General features: G+C 39.3%; 1 pseudogene; it reads right to left on the reverse strand.

Moving 5' to 3' along the window:
• Positions 1 to 778: 778 nt before the first annotated feature.
• LOC118723073 lies at positions 779 to 13685 on the reverse strand (annotated as a pseudogene).
• Positions 13686 to 24221: the final 10536 nt, after the last annotated feature.

Here is a 24221-nt window from a genome sequence, read left to right on the forward strand (position 1 = left end):
TGTCTATCGGCCTAGAATTAACAAAAGATGGGTTCCCACAACTCAATGGGGAATGGGTCGGGTGAAGTGGATCAACTTAACTTGACTGTGAGGATAATTCTGATTTATCTGGGTCCCAGCAGCAAGCCAACTAATCCCTGAGCTAGGCTGAATGAGCCACTTGGCCGTGGCCAATTTCCTGTCACACTCTATCCCTACACCATACGTCAACAGTAGGCACTTAGTACTTGTTAATATTCAAAATTCTAATATGATTTCAAGTCCAGCATGCTTTCTATCACCTCATACATTCATTCAGGTAAGTATACAAACAAAAAAATATTTCATTGATATATTTAGTCTAGAACTCTTCAGTGGCATGAATCAAAAACCCCAATTTTTGCCTAAGAAAACAAATTAACCTATTGTCTCACATAGCTAAATCATGAGCAGGGCAGACCACAGCTGGTCTGAGGAAAGACTGAGTCCAGAGGCTTTAGCACCCCCAGGAGTGTCTGTCTCTTCAAGGGAGGCACTGGTGGCTCCAGGCTCCCACCCTCAGAGCTCTATAACCAGAAAGGAGAACGTGGGTGTGAATCTCTGGAGCTCCACTTTGAGAAATCTGGAGGGAGTTTTGACGTTCTAACTTGGACCATGTACAATCTCTTGGCCCAATCACTGGGGCCAGAGAGGCAGTTATGGGAGAAGATGGCCTTCCCCATTTAGACCGCAGGGTTTGGTGGTGGGTCCAAAGCAATCCTCCTTAGTAAAGTTGACAATCAGCTTTATTGAGAACATTTTCATAAAGCACATTAAAAAAAAAAAAGTATTCTTACAAATTGTTCTGCCATCCAAATGTACAATAGCTTGGAAAACAGCGTTTAGAAAACAAAAAGATAAATTAAAGCACCTAGAACCGTACAGGTTTAATATGGCTCTGATTTTACAGTTTTCTTGCTGCATCACCAAAGTCAGAAATCTCTTCCTTCAGCTGGCTCCATTGCTTGGGATTTAAAGAAATACTTTTTCTTTCTAGTGTCATTTCACCTTCTGGATTCATCCAGTATTCTCTAATATAAATCAGGACTTTTCCTCTAGTCCCGAATGCTGAAGTACCTCTTTCCCCAAATCTGAAGCATGTTATCATTTCTGTTGTTGGCAGGGCCTTGATGTTGTACCAGTCTTTTGCTTCTTTACAGGTTTTTCTAACTAACTTGTTTTCCTCTTTAACTTTTTGTCAACGTCACTGTCAGAAGAGCTTCAAGAAACGAGTTCCTTTGATGTAGGTATTGCTCTGCCCCTGCCATGAGCAGCCCTGTGCTCTCTTACCCATTGGCTGCTGACCCAAATGAGCTTGCTTTCCAAGAAGAGGAGATACAGACAAAACTCTAAAAATGTCCCTCTTGAGCCATAGGGTACAATCCATTTTTTTTTTAAATGAAACTCCTATTACCTTAGTGCATATCAATATAATCACTTGTTGTGACAATAGAAATATGCGAAAGTATGGGGTCTGATCACAGAAAGTACTCGGTACATGTCTGCTACATTTCTTCCTGGAAAGTCAAACTACGCTTTTTGTTTGGTTTGGCCTTTTGTGTTGCGGCCCCTCCAAACAGCAACTGTTTCCTGCCAATGTGGGCTTGGTCTCCTGACCGTCAGTGGAATCACGTGTTACAGATGTTCCTTACAGAATGGGTTTTGTGCCAAGAGAGGAAGCTAGAAGGCAGCTTGAGGTGCCTGAGTTCTCTGTGAAAAATGAGCCACGAAACGTAGGCAAATCTTTTTAGTTTGCTGGGCCTCAATTTCTTCATTGGTAAAGTATCTCCCTGCCAATAAAGCTGCAGGAGGAGGATTGAATTAGATAGCATCTAGCTAACAAGCTAGCTCATAGCAAGCACTGAAATAATGGAATTTCTTTCCTTTCTGGGAAAGGATTGCATTGCGCCAGACCTCAGGGCAACAATACCCAAAGAGAGTCTAGAACACCCGCTGAGACATCCGGTGTGAAATGGTTAAAGCAACAAATGACTCAAAAAGAGAAAGGTGGGATGCAGTTCTTCATTGCCCCTTTCTTATTTAGGCAGAGCTAGCTTCTCTCTGTTCCTACCAAGTAACAAAATTGTTATTTTCAAATATATTGAATTGTGCCTACTGAAAAAAAACATATCATTTTTTAAAATTTGGGGATGTATGTGTACATGTGATATGATGCTGGTGAAGGTATTGAGCTTGGAAAGGGTGTACTTTTAAAAAGCATTCTGGCAGTAACCAGTTTGGCTCAGTGGATAGAGCGTCGGCCTGTGGACTGAAAGATCCCAGGTTCGATTCCGGTTAAGAGCCTGTACCTTTGTTGTGGGCACATCCCCAGTAGGAGGTGCGCAGGAGGCAGCTGATGGATGTTTCTAACTCTCTATTCCTCTCCCTTCCTCTCTGTAAAAAATCAATAAAATACATTTTAAAATATATATATATATATATATATATATTTATTATTGATTTTTTACAGAGAGGAAGGGAGAAGTATAGAAAGCTAGAAACATCGATGAGAGAGGGACATCGATCAGCTGCCTCCTGCACACCCCCCACTGGGGATGTGCCCGCAACCAAGGTACATGCCCTTGACCGGAATCGAACCCGGAACCCTTCAGTCTGCAGGCCAATGCTCTATCCATTGAGCCAAACCAGCCTTGGCTAAAACATATTTTTTTAAAAAACATTCTGGACACATTGCTGACTGTTACATATATCCATTTGTTCATTCATTTGTACTTTACCACTTGTTCTAAAAATAAGTTTTTTAAGGTTTTCCCCGCTGGTAGTTGAATTTCTTTCTTTCCCAAGGTTAACCTCTTTAACCTTTCCTCATTGATTGTTCCAAAATAGTTTACTATTGTCCATTAGAGTGTAGCTCGTGTACCTATGCTTAATGCATGCTCTGATTATGAGAACCCCTTCTGGCCCACAGAAACCCAGATGTAGCACAAATATTCATAGCACATGGCCCTTGTAAAATACCTGGTCTAGAGCTCTAAGCCAACATGGGAATAGTCAGATGTAATTCAATCTCTTGGAAACAATGTCTAATATAATTGCCTTAACATTATAATACTGATTAGTTAATTGCGATAGAAATAATGTTTGTTGATAAGTGTAAATGAGAATCCCACACTGATTTTACAGAGGCGATTGGGTTATTCTTTTCATCTTAATGGCCCTTCAGGACTCTAAGGTCAATTGCTGGTGAAATACAGGGCTGCTGCCCAGTAATTTGACACCTGGGCTTAATGAGTTTCTTGGGGAAATTATTACAACCTAGCATAAACCTAAGCAGCAACCCTCATTTTTAAAAACACATATCATATGATATTTATTTTCTTGGGCCATCCATTCCCTATAATTGTACCTCATCTCTGAGGTACATGTTCTCAGAACAAACAGAATATTCATAACCATTATATATGTTGAAACACACACTGGAGCAGGGTCCAGCAGGGATCTCCAAACTGTACTAAGAATATATCACGATGTTAAGTATTTTTTAATTTTTTGAGGAAACTCCAGACTGTTTTCCAATCTGACTGAACCAAATTACATTTCTGCTGATAGTGCATAAGAGTTCACCTTTCTCCACATTCTCACCAACCCTTGTTTTCTTTTATTTTTTAATTTTATTTTTCAATTACAGTTTACATTTAATACTACTTTGTGTTAGTTTTAGGTGTACAGCACAGTGGTTAGATAATTATATACTTTACAAAGTGATCCCCCCAATTTTTCAGGCACCCACCTGGCACCATACATAATTATTACAATATCATTGACTATATTCACTATGCTGTATTTTGCCACATCCCATGACTATTTTGTTACCATCAATTTGTACTTCTTCATTATGTTCAAAGTCTAATTCATTTTGAATTAATTTTTGTGGTATTAATGAAGGATCCAATTTTATTTGACTGCATGTGAAGATCCAATTTTCCAGTTTATTGAAGAGACTATTCCTTATCCATTAAGTATCCTTGGCTCCCTTGTCAAATATCAGTTGGCCATATATGCAGGAGTTTATTTCTGGGTTCTCTATTCTGTTCTATTGGTCTACGTACCTATTTTTACACCAGAACAATACTGTTTTAATCACTGGTAGGACTTACAAAGCAATATGAGCCTTAAAGGGTCATTTTGTGAGCTCCCCTGCCACCAGAAAACAAAGACTAGGAAGACTTCCAAGCTTCCCGCCACAGGAGAAGGGATACTGGGAAAACTTGTTGGACAGGAAATGCCTGACACCAGGAATCAAACCATATAAGGAACTAAAACTGCCCAGAAGCACCTAATCCCACATTCACATTCTAAACTCATCAACCAAACCTTTAGGTGATTTAAGATCCACCAACAAGTTTCTTGTCAGTGTCTGCATGCATATTGACGAGACTCCAGCTTCTAGGTGCTGCCATCATCGACCCAATCAAAACCTCTTGGCTAGCTGCTGTGTAGTCCTTCCCTTTCCCTTTGGATGTTCCCACCCTCCCCCTTCCCATCCCCTTTTCCTTAAATAAATTCAATTTGCTATAATCACCTAAGATGGCTAATTAGCCTGCCCTCTGTGGACTCAAGGGGCCACATGCTGACCTGACAAGCTCAGGGGAGGCCTGCACCGCAGTCTTGCAAACTCAGAGATCTAACGTAACCACAAAGGATGAACTGAAATTAAAGTTTAACTAAAAGCAGTTATGGTGGGCAGTTACATCCTAGGCTGGTATCTTCACTGATAAGGCCAACCTATACCTTAACTGAGCCCATCTGTCTTTTTGTATCTATGATAACATACCCTTGAAATGTCTGGGTAACTTGTAACTTCCCTTTTTCTGGAGCCCCCCTGGGGCACAACCAAATGTGCTGGGCATCAGGTCAGACACCCCAAATTCCTTCATTATCACGTTAATTTTTCCCCCACCTAAGTCTGTGTCCATCAGTCCATCGTTTTCCTTTTTATCCAATCCTGGGGGTTACCCCCCCCCCCCCGACTTTGCTTTATCCCACCTCCTTAATCTGTCACCAATGAATTTCATGTAACCCATATATGGCCCTCCTTTGATTGCAATGTGTAAATACAAATGTAACCCACCATTCTCTGGAGCATTATCTCAATTCATTGAGGTTCTGCTTCCTGGCATATGTCAACAGTTTGGCTCAAATAAACTCACAAAAATTCTTTACAGGTTTCAATGTTGTTGATTTTTTCGTTACCACTTCATACCACTGATTTTAACTTTTCAATCACTGTAGCTTTGTAGTATACAGGGTGGGGCAAAAGTTGTTCATATGGAACATAATGCAATGCTTAAAAATAATAGTATAAACCGTGTTTTGTGAATTCACAAATGTAAACCTATTTTTGCCCCCCCTCCCCCGCTGTAGTTTGCAATCAGGAAGTGTGATACCCTGTCTTTCTCAATATGACTTTGGCTGTTTGGGGTCTTTTGTGGTTCCATACACATTTTAGGATTGTTTTCTCTATTTATGTGAAAAATACTACTGGAATTTTGCTGGGGATTGTTTTAAACCTATTGATAGCTTTGGGTAGTATGGACATTTTAACTATGTAAGTTGTTTTGATCCATTAATATGGAATATATTTCCACTTGTTTGTGTCTTCTGCAATTTCCTTCTCCAAAGTTTTAATCAATTTCTTTCCATAATTTTCATTCTATAGGTCTTTCACTTCCTTGGTTAAATTTATTCCTAAGTATTTTATTGTTTTTAATGCTATTATAAATAAGATAGTTTTCTTTCTTTCTTTTTTCAGATGTTTCATTGTTTAGTCCTGGCCCAGTTCTGAAAGCCATGTCCTATTGTTCCAGACTCCAGTCCATGTAATCATGCCTGCTCCCAATCACAACCTCCTTCTTCCTAACAGAGCCATGAGAATCACCTGTAATACTTTTTGCTTTTCAAAGAAAATTGCCTTTTAAAACTCTAAACATCACACTGTTACTTCTATTTTTTCTTACTTTCTCTCCTTCCATAGCAGAATATTAAGGATTTATAAAAAAGATAGAAGAAATGGTCAATTTTTAAAAGCTCAAATATCCGTGTCCTACAATGGTTTATGAAAATACTTTTACTGTTAAGCCCTAAATAAGGAAAATAAAAAAAATCAATGAGCTAAGTTTTCTCATAAACTAAGTGTATTATTTTTTAAAGGACTAGCTTTTACTAGTATTCAAAGACTCTTTTCTTACTATTTATCTAATATTGAAATATCTTTCTTTTATGAAATGGTGATGGCAGCAACTGGTAATTTTTTCTTAATGTCCTGTTTTGACAACTATATGTTTGCCTCGTCCCTGACCCCAATGTCTCACCTCTCCCCTAATTTAACTGTTCTGGAAACTGCTACACTAACATATGCCTTTTTTCTTATTGTTAATAAATATGCTTATTCCCCCCCTAGATTTTCCTAGTTACTATTTATAAAACCTGATCAAATAGAATAAAATCTCTAAATGTCTTTGAAATTGCAACTGTAGTTCAAACAGGCAGGATATTTACAAGCAGGGAGATGTTGACAGTAAAACCACTCTTTAAAATGTGTTCTCTGATGCCCGGCCAGTGTGGCTCAGTGGTTGAGTATCAGCCCATGAACCAGGAGGTCATGGTTTGATTCCTGGTCAGGGCAAATGCCCAGGTTGCATGTTCAATCCCCAGTGTGGGGCATACAGGAGGCAGCCGATCAATGATTCCCTCTCATCATTGATGTTCCTCTCTCTCTCTCTCTTCTTCTCCCTTCCTCTCTGAAATAAATAAAAATATATGTAAAAAAAATGTTTTCTGAAAAAGAGTGAAAATGCTGCCTGCTGAGGTATCTCACGCCAAACATGATTCTGAATTACAACCCAGCCAGGATTATACAAGCCAAAATGATGCCTTCACTGTGTTAACTCTCTTATAGGAAGTGACTTTCCAATACCAGAAGCATGCACTGAACCTAACTGAAACAAAATTATTCTTACACCTTATGCAAAGACCTTCAAGAAGAAAATAAACATTTTAAAATCTAGTTTAATTAGCAAGCTACTTGAAAGAAGGAACTTGGGTGCAGGCATTCATTCCTACAGTGTAATTTTAGAAACGAAAAGAGCTTCCATCCCCCAGTTTATCTCCCTGCCAACCTATAACAAAACAGCTCCAGGAAACCTCAAACAGCAAGACTCCCAGCTTGCCTTGCTTCTGTGAAGGTGACTGTCTTCTGACATTACCCAGGGAGCCTCGGTGTCCTGCTCTCCTCCTGCAGCACCCTTCTCCCCGGCGATGGCAGCCCCCGCCATCAGACCTGTAAGGAACACTTATAGGACGATGGGAGGAAACTCAGTGTCAAAAAATAGATTCAAGCATGGTAACCGCTCCACGATTGAATAGTTTGACTCTTGATTCATGTTCCACCTAATACCCCATCCTTTCCCCCAGAGTCAAGTTTCCTCTGCCAGGCTCAGAGAAAGCAACCCTGTCATTCATATCTCAGCTCCCTTCCCCCCAAACCTACCCAACCCTGAGAGTAAGTCATTTCCACCTGGTTCCCTACAACCAGTGGGATGCTGCAGCTGGCTCAAGCTGTCTGGAGAGAGCTGATTGTACAATTTTTCAGGAATGCTGCATACTAGGTATTAAAATAGTTATTATTAAATGTTAAAACATATAAACTTATAATTAAGAAAATTCTATAGAAACAAAGGTAGTAATAAAAACTCATCACTACTTAATTACTTTACTCCACTTAACTATTTTCTATGTGCTGAGGATTCTTTACATCTGTTATGTCTGTACGGTGGGAACACTAGATCAGTGTGTGTTACTGGGCATCTCTTCCCAAGACCGAGTGCAGGACATCACAATGGGAGCTCGAAGTCTGTCCTGGGCGTGCTCACACCACTGCTACAAATCACGGCTCCTCCCACTGCACCCTCTAGAGCAGTTTTGAGGGACTTACTAGCACACCATTGTGCAACATGACGGGGAAACCCAGCTCTTCCCTCCACAGTGCCTGAAGAAAGCCACAGCGCCTTACATCTTGGTCCCAGGATAAGTTCAGCCTGATCTGTTTCAGTCCAGCTCAGGGCACTGCTCTGCAATCTTACTATGTCCCCCTGGTCAGTTTCCCCCTCCATGCCCCAGATCCTTTCTTTTTCTGACCTTGTCCATTTCCCTCCAACATCTAACCCTCTCCCTCCTCTCTCCTTGTGCTCCGAGGACCACTTACACTCCCACTTCACCAAGAAGACAGAAGCCAGCCAAGGAGCGCTCCCTCAACTTCTGGCCCCAAATGCAAAGTGAACGGTCTGCACCTGCCTTTTCCGGCTACAACGAAAGAAGGTGTCCCTCCCCCTCAGGCTCACCTTTCCTCCTGAACCCTGGTCCCAGTCTCTCTGCCTCTCCAGGAGCTCCCCTCTCCATGGGACCCCATCTCCCGACCTTGTATTTCCCCCTCTGTTGTCTCCACGCCATGCAGAATTCTAACTCCTGCGGTTCTCTCCTAAGCAAACGAGCCTTCCCAGCCTCATGTCCTTCTAGATCTCCTGCCTTTCCTCTTCCCTTCTCTTCAGAGCCAGGCTTGAAAACGTGTGTCCACACTCCTCGGGTCTACTTCTTTTCCTCCCTCCCTCTCTCCTCAACCTGTTGCGATCTGGTTTCCCACCCAGACCACTGAAAAGCTGTTTGCTAAGACCATCAATCGCCTCCAAGGTACTGAGTCCAATGGAAAGGTCTCCATTTGCATTTTACTCGCTTTCTCTACATTTAAACTGGTTTGACCATCCACAATATTTTGGCCACTCCCTTTCGAAATGCCTTCTTCCCTTGGCCTCTAGGACAGCGTTTTTCAACCGCTGTTCCGCGGCAGATGTTGCCTGGTGTGCCGTAGGTGCAGACAAGACAAGAATTTTATAATTTTTCACTATTTTGTTTACTTAATATTTCATAATAAAGTAATTATAAAATACTTTCTTTGTGTTTATTTGATTCCTATTCAAGAGAATTACTTTATATATAGTCAATATAGGCACAGAGTTAAATTTTTTTTAACATTTTCTAATGGTGGTGTGCCTCGTGATTTTTTTCATGAAACAAGTGTGCCTTTGCCCAAAAAAGGTTGAAAAACACTGCTCTAGGACATCACCCTCCACTGCCTTTCCTTTCATTTCTATGGCCACCATCACCGCCATTTCTTAATCTTTGTAGTTTCTTTTCTTCTTTTTGGGAGGGCAAGGGGAAAAAACCTAGAAAGCCAAATTTCCTTGATAAAGCTGGTACTGGTTTTTCTATATTACTCTCCTCTTACTGTGATTATCAGCAGCAGCAAACCAACCACCAGCCCTTCCACAAGCAAGCGTGATAGGAGGAGGGGGGAAAAATCTAAAATGTGTCTGTATTATGAGTAAGTAGTGGAAGGAAGCAAGGAAGGTAACTAACATTTATTGACATTTATTTTTAAATGTCAGGCATGATGTGAGACATGTTTCATTCTATTTAATATCTATAATTATTCAGTAAGGCAAATATTATCAATTTCATTTTACAGATGATGAAATTGTCTAAACAGCCAATAATCGCCTAGCAAGTGAGTAGCAGAGACAGAATTTAAACCTACTTCTTCTGACTCCTAGGACAGTGCTCTTTCCAGAGTTAACATACACGATTGCTCTTGGTTTATAGAGAGTCTGTGGAAAATAAGTAAATACTTCTTTTGCATGTGCTAATTTTTAGGGGAAATGCCCTACAGTTGTTCACAAGGAACGGTGGCCTGACTTGACTGCCTTCAGGCAAGACTTACCAGCCTGGTAGTACCTCACCAAGGATTTCATAGGCAGGGTTTTCAGTCCTCAGCACCCAGAAACCAGTAGTGTCCAGGTGACAGATTCACACCACTGGACTCAAGAAGTATATAAAGCAGACTGCCAATTTGTGTAACTACTCATAGAGATATTTTTTACAGGATCAGAATGTATTAGTGAGTGAATAAGAGAATGTCACTCACTAATACATTCTGATCCTGTAAAAAATATTTCTATGAGTAGTAAATTTTTAATCAATAGGTTACTGAGCAAGATATTGAGCAAGAAATCAGAGAGAGTTGAGTTGCACTGATTTCCTTTCTTGCTGGGGCAATGGAATTTCCCCTTGCTAACTGAAGGGAGAGCGGGGAACAAATGTCAGGTACCCTTTACCCTGGTTTACCGAAGACTAGAGACCCCTGGCAAGTTCCCACCCTGTGAGCCTCCAGGCTGATCCCCTACCCCCCATTCGCTTACCTGGTGGAAGAGTTGTGCACCACTCGGATGGTATAAATTTGGGCTGACAAACAGCACAAATGCCAGCTTGTGGCTACAAGTTCTCATACAAGGGCCCTCTTCTCTTCCCCAGCTGCTCAGAACCAGGGCGTTTTCCCTGTTTACTCTAGCAGTGGGGGTTGAGGAGTTGCTTCTGGGTCATCCTACCCTGGAGTCCGGCCCCTTTGAGTCCCAACTTTGTTGGGAAGCAGGGGGTCTCCCACTAGACTCCCTACCTTGAAGGTCCACGGCCAAAACCATGCAAATCGCCCCTCAATTTTTCTTCTTTCAGCAAGCACCCTCAGAATATAAGTAAGTTTGGTTCTTAGCAACTCTCAGGATTCCTACCTTCACTTAGATTTCGGCCTGATAATTTCTTACCTAATGGTAAAATGCTTCTCTCTCTGTCTCTCTCTCTCTGTCTCTCTCTCTCTCTCTCTCTGTCTCTCTCTCTCTCTCTCTCTCTCTCTCTCTCTCTCTCACACACACACACACACACACACACACACACACACACTTATCCACCATTTTTAGTTGTTCCTAGCAGGAGGATTGGTTCAAATAACCTGTCGCTAATATGACTAGTAGTAACATATAACAAGTGCTCAGTACAAGTCCATGAATATCTTGTCCAGATGGATAGTTGCTCAAAACTGAGTGCCACAGAATTTACACGTGTTCAGTCGTTTCTCTGCAAGTGTGCTCTTGCACTGTCTGTATCCTTTGCAAGAAATGCAGATTCTGGAGCCTGTCCTTGGCCTGCTGGTTAGAATTTGGGGGATCAAACAAGATCTGCATTTTAATAAGCTCTGCAGGTAATTCTCATGTGCACCAAAGTTTAGAACAATTGGACTAAGGCAGAGTTCCAAATTACATCTCATACATTCCCAGAAATGCCTCATTTTTAAAGCCATCTCACATGCAATATGCATTAGAAAAGCATTCATTTATAGGAGAGAGATTATTTCTCATCACATCTTTTCATTTTATTCATATTTATAATACATATTCAAAACAAAGTCTTAGTAGCATACTTAAATTACCATAAAAAGTGTATAGAACTTTAAAAATCCTAGGAATGTTTGACAGCATAACCTTCATAAAAATCTAGAAACCGGAAATCCAATTATCAGTTGAATGGGGGAATTTAGACCACCAACTGTAATTTAAATCACAAACCCAGGATTCCTAATCAGCATAAACCCTTTTACAGTTGCAACAAAATAAAACAAAACAAAAAATAACAGAAAACAGAAGTCACTTTTTTTGATAGATGAAAGCATTGTATAGTCTATAGATTATATTTTTCTATAATAGTATTTTCCTTTACTTATTTAATACCACAAATGCACCATTAATTTCTTTATATGAGATCTTTCAGAAAATTATATTCCTATAACCTCTGATTTCAGTGGAAGTCTGACTTTGGAAAGAACAATAAAAAAATGGTAATTTATTATAGCCTAAAAATATCCTTATTAGCACTTACTTTTTTTTCTTAGTTTAGAAATTCATATGTGACAAAATAGCTTAGTAATATTAATAGTAGGATCTGGGAAACAGTATACAAGAATTTACTGTAATATTCTTTCAATTTTGTTTTATGTTCCAAAATTTTCATGACCAAATATTTATGATAAAAGGGATCAGTAGCCACATGTAGCTAATCCCTGCCTATTGGTCAGCAGCAGCTCTGCCACATGTCCTGCAACACCACACTGCTCCTGCAACGCCTCACCCTAGGCCTAGGACAAACCCCCCCCCCCCCCAATCCCTCTACTCCTCACCCCAACTTGTTCACCAGACTAAAGTCTATGCTACCTTCAAGACTCAATTCAAAGGCCAGGACTTTTCTGAGACCCCTATCCCAACACCGTCTGGACATGGTATCTTTCTACTGTATTGCTCCAATAGTTTTTATTTTCTTAATATTTATAGTTGAAAGTATTACTTATGTCCCCTTTTTTTCTCATTGGCCTTTTCTAGCCCGCCCCCCTCCCCTTACATTCGTTAATGACTCAGTGAATGAAAGTTGCTCTCAAAAGATTAGGCAAGAAAATGAATGGCAAAGCACATACAACACTAATGGTTCATTTTTTTTTTTTTTTCCAAAAAAAGGTTTATAAAATAAAGAACATGTTTATTAAATTTCCACAAAACAAAGACTATCTTGTATTAGAGGAAAGGAAACCAGTGTTGAGTTTTTGGGGACCAGTGTTGAGTCAAGCACTATGATGGGCAAGTAAGTTTTAATGCAATGACTTTTATTTATTTTATTATTATTATTTTAAAATATGTTTTTATTGATTTGAGAGAGGAAGAAGCATTAGGCATGTGCTCTGACTGATACTTGAACCAGTGACCTTTCTGAGCATGGCATAATGCTCAACCAACTGAGCCACACTGGTCAGGGCTGCAGTGACTTTTATAGGCTTACTAGAGGCCTGATGCATAAAAATCACGCATGGGTGTGGTCCCTAGACCTGGCTGGCGATCGAAGCGTGAGCATCTGGCATGGAAGGGCATGTTCCAGCTGACCTCTGGACCCTTGGCAGCATCTAGGCTCCGGGCACCCGTGTGCCCCGCTCTGCCTGTGTCACAGCATCTGAGTCCCCACGCAGAGATGCAGTGAGTGCGGCTGGATGCCATGGGCTGGGGTGCAGAGTGGGCCTCTGGGCCACCACAGTGCTGAACGGTAGCTGGACAGGCAGCGGCTCTCTCTCTCCGGCCTGGCAGACTGGCTCCTGCATGAACCCATGGGAACCTGACCAGTCCCTGCGGTCCCAACGGCTGCAGCCCGGCTCACACGGAAGAGGCCACATGGGTGTAGGGTGGGCTCCTCGCGGGTGCCCGGAACCTGAGTGTGGGGGCTTCCCCAGTGTGCAAGCTCTAGCATCCCAGGGCAGGGTAGCAGGGGGAGTGAGAGCCAGCTCGGCCATCATCCCGCATTCTCACTGCGCCTCTGTCCCATCTCCCCCACCCTAAGGTAGCTGGGAAGAGATCGCAGCGCATCGGTGATGCTGCCATGTTCCTCGCCAACCCCTGGTGATCAGTGCATGTCATAGTAAGTGGTCAAACTCCCAGTCTCCAGGTCAAACTCCCCGTCAAATGTCCCCCGAGGGGACAATTGGCACAGTAGGCTTTTATTATATAGGATTATATTAGTTTCCTGTGGCTGCTCCAAAGAATTACACACTCGGTGGCCTAACCAACACATTGATTCTTTTACGGTTTGAAGGTCAGAAGTCCAAAATCAGTTCCACTGAGCCAAACTACGTTGTTGGCAGAGCTGGTTCCTTCTGGAGGCTCCAGCAAAGACTCGTCTTTTCTCAGCCTCCAGTGGCTTCCTGTCTTCCTTGTCTTTGGGGCTTTTCGCATCCTAAAAGCATCACTAAACCTCTGGTTTCAGAACCACATGGCTTTCTCTTCTGTGTGGTAAAACTTTCTTTATCTTGTAAGTCTTAAAAAACTTTAGGGCCCACTCTGATCATTCAATATCCTTTCCCCCACTGCAATATCCTTAATTTAAGCATGTCTTCAAGTTCCATATAAGGTAACATTCACAGGTTCTAGGGATTATTTATGACTTGAATATCTTAATTCAGCCTACCACACTGATTTTTTAAAAATAAAAATGTAGGCACGGTTACTTTATTCTGAAAGTCTACAACACTCTGAATTTTTAATGTTCTTTTAGATACATGTATTTGCAATATGGGCAAGCAATAATATAAACATTACAAACAATACAAGTATAGACTGGATCAAATGGACATACATGTTTCAGAATGTTTTGTAGAGAGGAATATTGTGAGCCTAGAAATGCAGACAGGATTTTAAGATCAGGGTATAAATATTAGGCCACGACTGCCCTCCCCCTATCCCCAATCCCCACCGCCCTCTCCCCTCCCCCCCCCCCCAACACACACACACACACACACACACACACACACACACACAGAGTACTGCTCTCCCATTAACAGGAGCAGATTCTACAGCCACTTTTAGTTTATGAGACAATACCCACAGTTGATTAGATGAGAAATAAACACATCAAGCTGGGCCAATCAGGTTCTTTTTTCCAAGGAATACATGATTTTACATTCAGATGGGCTAATGCTAATCTTACCTGGCACCTAAACTCAGGTAGCAATCCCTCCCCTTATATATCAAAAAGCTGAGAAAAAATGGTCTACAGAAAGAGAAGAATGGAACAAATATTTTTAATCTTCCAAGAACTCCCTCATCTTCCTCTCTCTCCCTTTTTCTTTTTTTCTTTCTTCCCCCCCCCCAGCCCCCTTGAATCAGTTATTTTGAGCGTATATCTGTTATTTGCAACGAGAAAATTCTTTATCAAGACAGGGTAGAATCTTTAGTGATGGTCACTGCTCTGCTATTAAAATAGTGGACAATGCTTGTGGATTTATGCTTCAAAATGTAGAAATTTCATGTAGATGGAACCTTAGCTTTAATGAAACAAACTAATTCATATTTGAAGTTTTTCATGTGGTTTTTGTTTTTTTTTTAGGGTAAGATTAATTTACAATGAATTTCTATGTAGAATTGCATTTTTAAGGGATAATGTAAGGATCCCAAAAAGAAAATTTTTGTTATTATTTTATCTTCTGACACCATATATTGAAATCTGAACCAATGATCAACAGGTTATGGTATTAAACCAATCCATTTTTCTATAGCTAAATGAGCTTTTGCTTTCCTTTGTCTTTAAAAAGGAATTTAGATTTGGGATAATCTGAATTTTGATGCTTTTCCTTTATCTAGAGTTATTTCAAAGTTTAGCTGTCAGTGGAAAAGCTTTCTCTAAATTTTATCTCTTCATTTTGAACACCAGAGTTTCATGAAAGATAATGTTTTAAATTGTTTTCTTATTTGAACACTAATTAGATGCAAAGGACATCTGAATAATTCCTTCAAGTATTAAGTTTTATATTTGCAACTTATTATGAAAAAAATAGGGATTTTTTTAGTCTGGAAAATAAAGTGGGGTCTTAGGTTTGTTCGGTAAAGTTTTATATGTTATAAAAAAGTGATGACAAACAAAACTTGAGATTATAAAATTTATTTTATTTTTGCTATTTTCTCAAAGGCTTGTATGATGCAGATATATATATATTTGGTTGAATAATATAAAACTCCTGTTTGTCTACTATTTTTGACATAAAAATGGCAATTTTATATTGTTCAACCTAAATGTTCCCTTATTTAATTACGTATAATCTTGGTCTTTTTGAGAAATGCTTAACATTGTTTTTGCATTATGTATCTTTTCTTGGACATTGGTGAAATATTGATGGCCATCAAATGTATTTTTTTGTTCATAGTAGTAAAATGAACAAGTTATTTCTGTTTCTCCTTTACATTAACTAAATGATTTTTTAAAAATGTAAGCTACATGTGCTTGTGTAGATTGTATGCTAAAAGAGTACTTTTGTTTTAAAAATCTTTCTTACAATAGTTCTATTTTAGCTTCCTTCTCTACGCTTGAGTGAGGAACATCTGTTTCTGTTTTCAGTGTTCTTTTGTTACACAACAAAGTCGAATATCAAAGTTCTCCTCCTCCAACAAGGAAAGAGTGCCTTACTTTTGGCTTTCATTTTCTTTATTTATTTTCACCAGTTTAAGAATTACAAATATTGTACAAAAAGGATGAACTCTCCCTGAAAAAATCCAATCAGTAGGAAGTACAAAGTCAAAGCCTTCCTCTCATCTGTTCTACCCCCACTTCCCAAGGGTAACCACTGATAATAATAGGCGTGTATCCTTCCAGACCTTTTCCTGTGCACATACATGTGTTTATATGTGGAAATCTGTATCATTAGAAATGGGATTATACTAAACAGATTATCATACAGCCTAATTTTTAACCCATTATTTCACTACATTAAATGTTCTAGTGAACATTGTGACACACATATTTCTGTTATTTTTGTAGCATAGATTCTGAGAGATGGATTTAACTGAGCTCAACAGTTTACACACAGGGTGTCCCCCCAAAAATGCATACACACTTTGAATAACTATGTATTTCCAATGGATTAAATCTGAAATCCAATGGATTAAATTAATTAAAAAATCAATTAATCTGCCAGCTGTTAAAGTGTGAATACATTTTGGGGGGACACCCTGTATTTAAACCTTTCAAAGGTGCTGCTAAGTTGCTCTCCCGAGAGGAAATTGTACCAGTCTACACTGCTTCCAATACTGTATGAGAGAACTATTTTCCTTTTACTCTTGTTTCATTAGAAATGATCAATCTAACAATTTAAATAACCTGACAGGCACAAATGGATATCTCACTGTAATTTTTCTGTGTTGTTTTCCTAACCACTAGTAGAGTTAGTATTTTTTCTGAAAGTGTATTTGTTGGTCATTTGTAATTTTCTCTGTATAAATTGCCCATTTACATTATGTCTTAGATATCTGCTGCTATGTTATAAATGACCACAAATGTAATGGCTTAACACACATTCATCATCTCACGGTCTCGGTGGGTCAGAGTCTGGGCATGGCTTAGCTGAGCTCTCTCCTTTGAGGTCCATGCTTTCATCAGGTTTATCTGAGGAAGGATCCACTTCCAGGCTCTCGTGCTAAGCACAGTGGGAAGCTATCGGGAGGATTGTGAGAAGGACGGGGACAGGATTTGATTGACATGTAAAGGCCTCACCTTACCTGCTCCATGAAGAATAGTCTGAAGGACCATAAGCATAGGAGTGGGAAGAGGTGTTAGGCCATTCCAGCAGTGGGAGAAAGTGGAAGCCTGGCTGAGAATAGTAGCTGTGGGGAAGGAGCAAGGCACACAGACTGGAAAGATATCCAGGGAGTGAAATCAAGAACATTGAGGATAGATTAGCCTGAGGATAAACTCTATTAAATATTCCTTAAGTCCAGTCCTGTTTCTTGAGTCCTTTCCTTGGAGCTGACTTTAGCATGGATGGAGCTGACTTTAGGCCTCTCCACAGCCTACAAGGCCCTGCACCATGTGGCCCTGGCTTGTATCTCTCTGGCTTCATCTAGGTCCATAGTTCCGCTCAGAGATGCTCTCCCACTCCACTGCATATTTTCTTTCCTTGGAACATGCGAAGTTCCAGGACCTTTCACTTGGGGTTCCTCTTTTTGGACTGCACTTCCATACCTCTTCAATAGGGCCCATTCATTCTCATCCTGCAAACCTGCCCTGATAACCTTTTTTATCCATTCTACTAAAGTTGCTTCTCCTGCATCAAAACACTATCATATTGTCTATTGACTCAGTGGTTGAGCGTTGACCTATGAACCAAAAGGTTACAGGTTAGATTCCAGGTCAGGACATATGCCCAGGTTTTGGGCTCAATCCTTTGTGGGATCAATGCAGGATATTTCTCTCTCATCGATGTTTCTATCTCTCTATACTTCTCCTTTCCTGCCCCTCTATCAACAAAACATAACAAAACAAAACAAAACCCACTATCATATCAACCTATTGATTGCCTTCACAGCACTCATCACAATGTGAACTTACCTTAATTGTGTATTTGATTGTTTATTTTATTCTATGGTCTCTCTTTCCTCTCAGCCAGAATAGATGCTCCATAAAAGTTTGGACTTTTTTGCTTGTTTGTTTAATTGATTTCAGAAAGAAAATGAGAGGGATAATAAGATAGAAATATCAACGATAAGAGAGAATCATTGATCACCCCCCACTGGGGAGTGAGCCCACAACCCGGACATGTGCCCTTGACCAGAATTGAACTGGAGACACTTCAGTCCCCAGGTCTATGCTCTATCCACTGAGCCAAACCAGCTAGGGCAAAAGATTGGACTTTTAATTGGTCTTATTCACAGTACCTAGACCAGTGACTGACACATAGTAGGTGCTAAATAAGTATTTATTGAGTGAATAAAAGAGAAACTGCCTGGGATGGTCAATGAGGTCTTCACAGAGGAGGTAGCTCCTAGTCAAGACCTGAATAATGAGCTAAAGTCAGCCAGGTTGACATGTTCAGAGAGTGGACAACATGGGAATTGGGGTGTAAGGAGGACAGAAGTGGGGAGGGAGGCAATGTTGGGAGAGCGAGCTGGATGGGCAGGTTGGGAATGGGGGATGATGACATTCTTATACCATGCTAAGGAGCTTAGATTTTACCCTTTGTGCAACTTGAGCCTTCCTCACTCCTCTCCAAACTGTATTGGCCTTAATGTTTTTTGAGCAGCAAACCTTTGTGTACTATCTTTTGTTGTTGCCATAACAAGTCGCCACAATTTAAAATGACACCTGCAGGCTAGAAGGCCAACCTAAGCCTCATCAGGTTGAAATAAAGGTGCCAGCAGAGCTCTGTTTCTTACTGGAGGTTCTGGGGAAGAATCTTCTCCCAAACTCATTCGTGCTGTCGTCAGAATCCTACCCTTCATAGTTATAGGACGAAGGTCTGTGCTTTCTTGCTGCCGTCACCTGGAGGCCAAGGGTTTAGCATGGATGGTGATGGTACCATCCTCAGCTCCTAGAGGCATCTCTGTCCTGCACAGGGGCCACTACATCTCAGTGCACATCAAATCCTCCTCTTGCTTGATTTCTCTCCTACTTCCCCTTTGGCCACATCTCTCTTCTTCCTCTCCCACTGTATCTCTCTAACTCCAACTGGAGAAAGTTCTCTACCTTTAAAGGCTGATGTAATTACAAGTAGATTGGCTCCACATGGATCTTCCAGGACATGATATTTATCTTAAGTATTACCAGTAAAGTCTTAATTACTTTGCCATGTAAGGAAAGGTTCCAGGGATTAGAGCATTGCTCAGTGTGGACGGGGCACTATACTTCCACATTTTGTGATCACGTTTTTTCTTCTGAGATTAGTCAGCAGGCTGTGTAATATGAATTAGAATAGAAAGAGAGAAGACTAGTATCTAGTGTTTATTTCAGATCAATGATGATGAAGGGCTGGAAAAAATAAGAAGGACTGGAACTAAGGAATATTTAACAGATTATATCTCCAGGCTTTGGTAAATGATGAGATGTAGGGGGTGTGGCCAGGAGGATTCAGGATGGTTCTAAAGTAGGGCCATTTGTTGGGATAGGTAGAAGAGCAGGCTTGAGGGGAAGATGATAGATTTCCTGAAGCATTGTAGATACTCCTGCATTTTGCTGATAGGTCATTTATCATTAGCAAATTACTCAAATGGTTATGTTAGTAACTTTCAACATAGTCCCCCTCATAGGAATTCTTAGCATATTAAAAAATTATTTAAAAGCAGTTAACAGTATTTACTCACTCCTTTCCAAACTTTTTTTTTAATGTATATATATTTTATTAATTTTACACAGAGAGGAATTGAGAGGGATAGAGAGTTAGAAACGTCGACCAGCTGCCTCCTGCACACCCCCACTGGGGATGTGCCCGCAACCAAGGTACATGCCCTTGACTGGAATCGAACCCGGGACCCTTCGGTCCGCAGGCCGACGCTCTATCCACTGAGCCAAACTGGTCTCGGCCTTTCCAAACTTTAATAAACATTGAATGTGCTAATAGACTTAAGTTTTTCTTTGCACAATGTCTATAAAATCATTTTTTTTGTAGACAGCGCTGATAATGGTTTATTTTTAGCCTCTATTTAAGAAGACAAATAATTAGAATACCATAGAAATTACTGAAGGGCACCACAGGTGACACGTCATAATTGATGCTGAAAACATGAAGCATTGAATAGAAAAGAAAAAGCCTTCTTGGCCTTGATCTTTGTTCTGATCTTCGATGAGCATTGCAGGTTTGCCCTACATAACAGCTGATTAATCAGGACATACTAAAACTGGTCACTGATTTCAAGGGAAAAGCAAGACAAATCCAGAAAAAGTGCTTGATGTGAGAGTGACGCTCTCGTAGAATAAATTAGGACACGTAGGTTCTAGTACAAACAGGTTCGTTAGTTTTAAAGAATCGTTATATTTTATTGAACCGTCACTTTTAGTGAAGCACCTCATTTCTTACAGTAGAAGTCGTGTGTTATTATTTCCACGACCCAGAGGAGGAAAATAAGCCTAAGGGAGGCTGCATACTTGTTCTGAATCCCAAAGCTAGTCAGTAACAGAGATGGAATTCCAACAGGACTGCGTGATTATAAACTTCACGTTCTTTACCCAGAGCTCTAGGGCCTCACTCTTGCAGACCCAGGGAGAAAGGGGGCTTTCCAAACTACTATTTATATGATTTCACCTTGGGGACTTTCCTTGGTCTACCTGACTATATCATTTTCTTCTACCCACAGTTATAATTTATGTGTGTAATTAATGTCTATCTCTTCCCACTAGACAATAAATTCCATAAATGCATGTTTACCCTTGAATTCACAGTTCTTAACTCAGGACTCAGCACATATTAGGCACTCAAAAATTATTTGTTCAGTAAATGTAGGAATGAATGATGTCATCTAACTTCACTGGCCACCAGTATGTCATCTGTAAAATGAAGCAATCAGGACAGATTAATTTATTAATTCAATACATTTTGTGGGCTTATGAATGATATGTAGTTTCCTTCACAGAGACAAAATACAGTGAAAAAATATCTGGTAGAAGCATTATATATGTTTGTATCTATATCTATTAATCTATCTCCTTTATGTGTATAACATTTTTTTTCACTTATAATTGTTAGTTATTATTGGGCTATTAAGGAAACTCTTTAATGTTGAATAAATTACTAAATATGTAGAAATATTTGAACCCTAACATGTTCTACTATTAGTAGCATTATGGTAGTTGATTTTTTGAAATGCATTAATTTATATTTGTGAAAATTTTATAGATTTATGGATATAGTTTGATTAGCTTTATATCTTTTGCTTTTTAAAAAAATCTGCAATCTCTTTTTACATTTTTTGTAATTGATGCTGAAAACATGAAGCATTGAATATAAGAGATATGAAGTGTTTATATTTGTTGTGTCTCATTTGTTATTTTACAGTTCTGTAAATGGAGCTACAGAGTGTTACATTTTTCTTTTATGCAGGCCATTGCTTGCTCTTTTTCTTTAGTTTACTCTGTCTTAGTGTCTTAGTGCAAATGTATTTTGCTTCCTCAAATAGGAAAATTGTAAAGAAAAATATTTTTACTCTATGTAGGGAAGGTTTGTTGTTGCTGTTTCATTCATTTTACATCTAGTACTTTAAGGTACAAGAACAGATAGTAATATTTTAGAAACTCTTCCAATAGGTTTAAGTATTTGCAATTTACTTATATTGGAACTGATATTTGAGTGACATTCTTTAATGTATATAAATTGTCTGGTTTGGATAACATGATTCATTTTAAGATAATTTTATCAATAAAATGCAGCAAGGAAAGTCTTAAGATAAACAATGATCTTTTTTTAAAATAAATATATATATATTTTCTAAATATATTTTATTGATTTCTTACAGAGAGGAAGGGAGAGATATAGAGAGCTAGAAATGTTGATGAGAGAGAAACATCGACCAGCTGCCTCCTGCACACCACCTACTGGAGATGTGCTCGCAACTCAGGTACATGCCCTTGACCGGAATCAAACCTGGGACCTTTCAGTTCGCAGACTGAAGCTCTACCACTGAGCCAAACCGGTTTTGGCTAAACAATGATCTTTTTAAAATAGCAATATTTTCATATCTTATTCCTCTTGTATTGAAAATTCTATCATGAACAATTCTTTCAGAATTTTCTAACGACTTTTCAATAACTGAAAACTATTCAGTGCTTGAGTACTTATTTTCTTCACTGCATCTCTTTTGTCCATAGTAAACAACCAGTGTCAGCCATGTTCTTACCTGAGAGCAGTCCTCCCAGCTGCTGGTGATAATTACATTCACCTGTAACCAGTAACTATAAGAGAAATCCACTCTCATTTAAGAGTATACAGTACTGACTGAAAATCAAAACAAAAAAAAAACAAAAACCCAAAACACTATTTGAGGAAAGGGAAAGACATATTGGTGTTTTTTCTGATAATTAAAATAATGTACATAGACACCTAGATATATGGAGAGCTATACCATGTTCAATAATTGGAAGACTAAATATTATTAATTCTCTCCAAACTGATATATAGCTTTTATGCAGTCCTTAAAATCTCAGGCTTGTTTTGTAGTAATTAAAACTGATTTTTAAATTTATGTGAAATGTAAAACCCTAGAATAGCTAAAACATTTTTGAAGAAAAAAGAAACATATTGGAGAACTTTAACACCTTATTTCATAAAATATAGTAACCAAAACAATGTGGTTTTGGCATAAAAATAGAAGTATAAATCAATGAAACAAAAGAGAAAGTTCAGAAATAGGTATGCTGAAACCGGTTTGGCTCAGTGGATAGAGCGTAAACTTTCGGACTGAAAGGTCCCAGGTTCGATTCCAGTCAAGGGCATGTACCTGAGTTGCGGGCACATCCCCGGTAGGGGGTGTGCAGGAGGTAGCTCAATGTTTCTCTCTCATTGATGTTTCTAACTCTCTATCCCTCTCTCTTCCTCTCTGTAAAAAAATCAATAAAATATATTTAAAAAGAAATAAGTATGATATTAACTGATTTTTTTTTTTTACAAAGGTGGCAAGCTAAATCAGGAGGAAAGAATCCTCACACACCCCCACCCCCAAATAATGGTGCTAGTATAATTGTACATGTTTGTACAAATAAAACAAAATTTTGCCCCCAAAATAACTCAAAATATATAGGTCTATAATATATACTACTCTGAAATAACATTATGGAACTTGTGAAAGAAAGCATGAGAAAAATCTTTGTGACCTTGGGTAAGCAAAGATTTCTTAGAAAGACATAAAAAGCACAAACAATATAATTTAAAATTGATCAATTTAACTTTATCAAAATTGAATATTTTTGTTCTTCTGAGAATATCATTTTAAAAAATGAAAAGGCAAGCCACAAACTGAAATAAATATTTGCAAGATATGTATGTCATTGAGAACTTGTATCCAGAATATACAAATAACTCTTAACAACTCTACAATGAAGACAGACAATCCAATAAAAGACTTGCACAAAAGATATTTAGTCACTTCACTCAGAATGATATACAGATGGCAAAAAGTACATGAAAAGATGCTCATCATTACTAGTCATTAGGTAGGTGCAAATTAAAATCACAACCAGATAGTGCTATTCATATCCCATAAGAATGGCTAACATCTAATGCTGAGCAATGCCAGGAATTTGAAGAAACTGGAAATTTCACACTTTGTTACAGCCACAATTTAGCAGTTTCTTCAAAAGTTACTATACACACCAGAAAACCCACTCCTATTTGTATCTATCCAAAAGATACGAAAATATAGGTATGTCCTCACAAAACTTTTTTCATAATAACCAAATATATCTTTACAATGGATAAATTAAAAAATCAGCAATAAAAGAAACAAACTGTGTATACATCTAACAATATCTTTACAATGGATAAATTACATATATATGTATAATTTACATGAAAATTTAGAGAGGGCTAAACTACAGAAACCAGATCAGTAATTTTCTGGGGCTGAGAGGGAGAGGAGGTTGATGCAAATGGGCACAATGTAACTTGTTGAAGCGAGAAGAGTGCTTTAAAATTTGATTGTATTGATGTTTGCAGAATTGTATAAATTTACTAAAACCCACTCATTTGTATATTTAAAGCACACATGTCAAACACAAGGCCCACGGGCCAAATCCGGCCCGCCAGGCCTTGCAATGTGGCCCGCACCGCGCTGTCATCACTGCACTCCAATGCATTCCATCACAATGATGCGCGGTGACATAGGAGGCTTGTGATCTCGCCGGCCGCCTCGCCGGCCCCCGTACTTGCTATCTATTACGCATGAGCATAGATAACAAGTCACGCGAGATTTAGGAGGAGTGACCTGTAGTCCGGCATCCGATGTGGTTGTGCGGGTGGCAGA

Source organism: Pipistrellus kuhlii, unplaced genomic scaffold, assembly GCF_014108245.1.
Source record: "Pipistrellus kuhlii isolate mPipKuh1 unplaced genomic scaffold, mPipKuh1.p scaffold_m20_p_2, whole genome shotgun sequence".
Taxonomy (NCBI): domain Eukaryota; kingdom Metazoa; phylum Chordata; class Mammalia; order Chiroptera; family Vespertilionidae; genus Pipistrellus; species Pipistrellus kuhlii.